This window comes from Danio rerio, chromosome 24, assembly GCF_049306965.1.
Source record: "Danio rerio strain Tuebingen ecotype United States chromosome 24, GRCz12tu, whole genome shotgun sequence".
Taxonomy (NCBI): domain Eukaryota; kingdom Metazoa; phylum Chordata; class Actinopteri; order Cypriniformes; family Danionidae; genus Danio; species Danio rerio.
In genome coordinates, this window is record NC_133199.1 from 16,805,659 (window position 1) to 16,812,056 (window position 6,398).

Here is a 6,398-nt window from a genome sequence, read left to right on the forward strand (position 1 = left end):
GTTCAGGTTGAGATTAAATGCAAATTGATATGTACTTGCAAAGTTTCTTAGAGTCAGGAGAATGTGTTATCACTATTAGCAGATAATAGCCCTTTTCACACATAAAGACCTTTCTGGAAAATTACCGGCAATTTTCCGGAAAGGTCTGTATGTGTGAACAGAAGGAAGATTGCCAGAAAGCGCGTGTGCATGTATAGAACGTGCTGACGTGAGACATCTACTTTAGTCAATCAGAACAGTCAGACGCATTCATTTCCACGCAGTTTATGAAAATAAAAGCCTTTGAATCTTTTTCCAGACACATTTAGCTGCTAGATGTTAGTCAGATAACATTTTCTATGCTCCTTCTTAATGCCAACTGTGTAAATAATTATCGATAAGATGCTTATGATAAGCTGTTGTTTGATTACCTTCAAGCTCTGCTTCCAGTAGCTTGACGCGTCGCGTGTGCCAGTGAAGCAGCTGGTGAGCGCCAGCACACACTCATATCATGTACATCTCGACATGCAAAAGTGTTTCTCTTTATGTTTTCATCGAAGTTGTTCACAATACTTATCCATCCACAGAGTTTGTAATGTAGTCAAATGTTTACAAATACAAGCGCAGACATTTAGAGCTCATTTCTGGTTAGTAATGTCATAATTTAACGGTATTTTGGAATTGACGTGTGAGTGGTCTTTTACCGAAAAATTTCGTAACGTCCTTGCCTGTGTGAACAGCGCTTTTTTGAATTTACCGGTAAAGTCGTTCCGTAAATTTTCTGGATATTTACCAGTATCACTGTGTGAAAGGGGCTGATAAGAAGACAGTCTGCTAATACTTTAATGAGAATTAGTTGGCATTTTGTTATATTTTAACTAAGTCAGCAAAATGTGTAAAAGGAACCATCAAACTGAAGTGATACCATATATATATATATATATATATATATATATATATATATATATATATATATATATATATATATATATATATATATAAACCCAATATTAATGTTTTAACTTAAGAACAGACAAGAAATGTTCTGTATGTACACTGTAAACGATTTCTGTTGTTTTCACGGTATTATACTGCATTTCTCAACAGTTGTTTACTGTATAAGCTGTGCACAGTGTGTTACTGTATATATTGCTGTTTTCACAGCATGATAATGTATTCTCAACATTTCCATACTGTGAACATGATTAACAGTATGCTACTGCAGATTTTACAATGAATTTTGGGAAAAAATCAGTTACTGTGCATCTAAATACAGTACTGCAAATGACCATGAAAAACTCTACACACACTTTATATTATTATTATGTTTATTTATTTTTTTTGACAAAGTATTTTGTGAAGAAAAATAAAATAACCTATTTCTTCAGACTGTTAAGTGCATAAAGCTGTCCCCTGGTTTTCCATATTTGGGTGTACTGCACCTTAATTTTATAAGGTTAACATGAAAATATTAAATCATTTTTAAACAACATAAATTTGTGCTTAACCAAAACGTAAACTGGAAAAAAAGTAATTGATTCATGAAACCAAAGTTAGCTTAAATGTCATAATGACCAGCCTGCTTTAGACGGATTCATGAGGTTAGGGCACCCGTCATCACCATGGAGGTCACATATCTCCGCATTTTCAAAACAATATTTTAAAATACCCACCATCTCTATAAATAAACCACAGACTTGAGTTTAAAACAACTACATTCCCGCATGAAAAACGGTTAAAACTAAATTTCATAACACATTCATTATAGAGCCATCTAAGACCGGGGCAAGTCTCACATGTCTAGCCGATTATAACCTCGTTTCGCCGGATACATGAGTGAGGATGGACACCCTGGAGGTCAGAATCTCCGCTATCGGCAAAGCACGCTTACAATTTACACATGATATCTATAAATAAACCACAGATTTAAGTTTGTAAGAACTACATTCTCGCATGAAACACTGTTAAAATTTCATTTCGTGACATATTAAACGCAATATTTATAATATTAGCTGGGCTTTCTCATCCGCCATTACCATTTGCTTGTTGATGTGAAATGAATTCTGGGAGAAAAAAATATTAATTCTCAAAACACTTCAAACGAACTTTATTTGTATTGTCAAGGTCAGATATATGTAATAATTTCGCTGGTAAAGTGAATATAAAACAATGTTACTATATTGTAATCAATATCACGTTTGCACTGGTTCGGTTCAGCACTCGAGCGACTCTGAATCGTATTGAACCGAATTGAACCGTTTGCTCGGGAATTATTTGATCACACGTGTTCACAAGCACACTCAGCAATATGCAATAAGTGTATAATTAGTGTATAAATGCGCGTGGCCAAGCAGTATAACGAAATAGTAATGAATCATATACAAAAAGGAATCTGTTTTAGGCGGATTCGATTCTTTACTGTTCACTAAGGAGCCGATTCATAGAACCGAACGGACACGACTCGACCTGCAGGCAACGGCTCTCCTAATTTGAAATTCACCTGTCGTCTTTCATCCAGCGAATTCATCCTCGGTAAGTGTTCTAAAGTCAAATTTTGTCCGTTAAAGGATTGTTTTATAAGTATTTCTGTGTATTGTGTGTGTAATTTAAAAGAATTAACCAAGTGACATTAGTTGTAGGTTCTTATGTTATGTCACGCTATCCGTTAACAAACGGTATTTTAAACAAGAAATAACAGACGCCAGGCGGTCATTGTAGTGTTTGCGAGGTATTGTACAGTAAGTTTAGCTTGAGTGAGTTTTTGACCATACGTTAAGTTACCTGAAAAACATAACTTCAACTTATTGTAACTGCATTAATGAATTCTCTATTTCAGCACAACACTGAGATGAAGGCGAAGTCACCATGAAAAGTTAAACGTTTACCGTTAAGGTAAGCTCTGGTCTTCACATAACGTTAGTCATTATGACTAAGCTATCATTATGGTAAAATTTTTCAACTGTAAGTTAGTTATTTAAACTAAACTCATAATGAAATGAGTCTTAACTGTTTTATTAAATGGAGCTGAAAATTAAATGCAGTTGAATTATTTTAAGCTAACGTTAATATTAACAAAATACATATTAATTGTCTATTTCTCAATAATGTTAATGAGCTTGATGTATAGTGTGTCATTAATTGTACATTTAATTTTTGGTGTTCAGGTGTACCTGAGGTGAGTGTACGTTCTGAGTACACAGATATAAGCCAAAGTCATATTCATCCTAATCTAAGAGAAATTGATGGGGTCAGGGAATGATTTGTGTACAAATGTATTTTAACCCCATACAGATTGGTATGGTTGTACCATAGATTTAGATTAATTAATGTTAAGTCTTATTTTACTCTTATTATATTTATCTGTTTTTCAGCTACAATAATTGATGTTGAAAAACTGATGCTACCAATCACTCCTCACTTGATTATTCAAGGTAATGTCGATGTCTTCCTCATTTTGATTAGATTTTTAAATGTCAAGTTGTTCACAGATTTGTTGTGCGGAGTTTCATGTACAACCTCTTTTTCTTCTTCCAGCAGTTCCTAAGATAAAAAAAATCTGGTGTTAAAACAGCCACGGCTATGCTATTTGCCTACCAAGTGCTGAGTAAATATTAGACAAACATTTTTTTCTATAACTGTTGTCTTTGTGTTTATTAGCAATTTTACTGGGCATATGTGTTTGTTTTTTTTCAAACAGCCTGGAAACTGTAAGTTTAGTTCAATATGTTTTTTTATGCTATTCATTTTTGTCTTAACATGGATTGCATGTTGAAGCTATCGTTTTATAGTGAGAAAATGTAAGAGAATCACTGAATACAATGGCATAATGATTCTGCTTGTTCAAAGAAGGTACTTGATTTAGTTTTCCTTAAGCGACACATCAGTTTTTATGACTATTGCTTGACACTTGAATTGAAGGGACAATTCACCCCAAAATGAAAATAATAGCATCTTTGGCATCCTCCACTTGTTTCAAAATAGTTATATATTTAATTTGTTCCGTTGAACACAAACTCGTATTTTTTAAAGAAATTTGGTTCAAATATGGATGTCAATAGTTACTGGTTACTAACATTCTTCAAAATATCTGCTTCAGTGTTTAACAGAAATTCAAACTAGTTTAAAACACGTGGAGTAAATAGTGGCAAAATAGTAAACTATTCCTATAAATATTTTATTCTGAGACTTTTATTTATATGTGTCTTGTCTTTTGTCATATTGTCCTTCTAGCCCAGATTGTGATGGACCTGGAATGCGACACCAGTTACTCTTAAGACAAGAACCGAATAAAGCACAGATGTGGAGGGATTTGCAGCCAAACTTACTGGAGGGAAGGAACCTTTAGGTAAAAACACCTGCTTTATTTAGATCTGAAGTATTTTATTTGACATAGAGATTTATTGTTTTAATTCTAATTTAAAGCAAACAAGGTTGAGCACCCCTGGTCTAAAAGCTCAAAAATGCTGTTTCCGTGATAAGGTTAAATGTAGTTTAGAAATAGATTCATTAGGATCAATGCTTAAAGTAAACATTTTCTTCTTTCTGTAGACCAAACATGTTTACTATCCCTCACATTTTAATAAATTGTTTCTGTTTTTGTTTCTTACAGTGTGGGTGAACATACTACCTGGATGTCCAACAAAGGCTGCACAAGAGCTCATTTGATAGCACACATTCTGTCCTGTCTACATCTCTGATGACCTGGAAGTGCTTCGACATCAGTGAGTAATACATCTTTATATTGTCATGCATACAGGATTTCTGTAAGCTTAGCTTTAATGTTAGTTTGTAATCAGCAGTGACTGTTTTAAAAAATTAAGTATTTAAATTATTCTCAACGTTTTACTGATGCTGTGCACAGTAACGTTATGATGATTTAGTTTGAGGAAATGTCACTAGAGGGTTTGTATAAAAAATAAATAAATAAATAAATTGTATGAAATGACTCGATAAAATGTTTATTTGTCTCGCTGACATGCCATCACTGCTGCATATTAAAATACAGTAATACGAATTGACCGCAGAATATTACCACAAACATTTCATTAAGTAGGCTAGACTGCTCTTTAGTTCTCTACTCAACTTTAACACATTTCCTCGTGTTGCTGAGCCTCTCTGCAGATTTTGCCAAAAATGAATACTTAGTGATTACTTTGTTTTATGCAAACCAAATATCAGTAACTCATCATTAGCATTATTTTAAAAAATCACCCACGGCTTTCATGTTCTTTAACGCAATCTTATCTGTAAGTTAGAAGTGGATTTATACGTGTTCAAAGCCTTAAAGTATTTAATTAACATTAGTCACGTTAAATTAGATTATTTTTATTTATTTAATTTTAAATATGTAGCCTCTTAAAGTGAGAATGAACTGTGTTCACCCCTCTTAAATTCGTGGAAGCACTAGTAGTGTGATCATGGAATCAGATATTCGAGCTATACAGAGTCGGACATTAAGTTAAGATGAGACTTTATTTTTTACACACCTGTGTGGACACCTGAATAGCAATCTTTAAGAACAATGCCCGCTGATCTTTTCCCCATTAACGTTAGTGTAATTGTGAATTGACAACAAACTGTATTTCACCAACAAAAACAATTAAAAAAACTGTTATATATATTATAACTGTTATATATATTTATTTATATATATATATATATATATATATATATATATATATATATATATATATATATATATATATATATATATATATATATATATGTATATATATATATATATATATTTATATATATGTATAAAAAAACAACAGTGCAGTGTTTCGTTTCTGAATGATTTAAATGGTTTGAGGGATGATTAGTTTTTACGTCAGTGATTGATTTTGCCTGTCATTTTTGCAGGATCATCAAAAGTGCTGCTGCCCTTTTTCACTGTCCCTTTCCACATCATTTGGCCTTCATCATTTCCTGTCTTGTAGCAGTATTTTTACCTGTTTTTAAAATTGTAATAATTTTTGATGCATTAATTGTTGACTGGTTTTAATGATCAATTGTTTATTAGTGTTCTGTTGCTTTGTTATATTGAATTATTGCTACTGTTTTAGCATGGTTTACACAATAAACCTTTATTGTGAAGTTAAAGTTTCAGTTTCTTTATTTTTCTTGTATTTCTTGAACAGTTAAAATGACACTTGTGCAATTTTTGAACATTTTTACCCATTATAAAGTAGCACTATTAAATAAAATAAAATAACATTTAATAACTGTAAAATACTATACAGTAATAATAAAAGTAACGTTAAAATACCGTAGTTCTTCATGGTAAAAATGTACAATAAAATACTGTTTTCAGTTTTGCAGTATGTGTATCACTACTGTAATTGGTGTTACAGTAAAAATCAACAACAGTAAAATGATGTATTACATTTTACAGTAAATGTAATACTAATGTAATTAGT

General features: G+C 32.2%; 1 long non-coding RNA gene across 6 annotated transcripts; it reads left to right on the plus strand.

Annotated features, from left to right (window-relative positions):
* Positions 1–1,031: 1,031 nt before the first annotated feature.
* On the plus strand, positions 1,032–6,071 carry LOC137489224 (uncharacterized). Of its 6 annotated transcripts, none has more exons than XR_011008609.2 (6): positions 1,032–2,511; positions 2,816–2,871; positions 3,351–3,410; positions 4,210–4,324; positions 4,589–4,700; positions 5,842–6,071. It is a non-coding gene; the product is annotated as an uncharacterized lncRNA (long non-coding RNA). The 6 variants fall into 6 exon arrangements; XR_012399362.1 differs by having other exon boundaries at positions 1,807–2,511; positions 2,816–2,881; XR_012399360.1 differs by having other exon boundaries at positions 2,409–2,511; positions 3,144–3,410.
* The last annotated feature ends 327 nt before the right edge of the window (positions 6,072–6,398 follow it).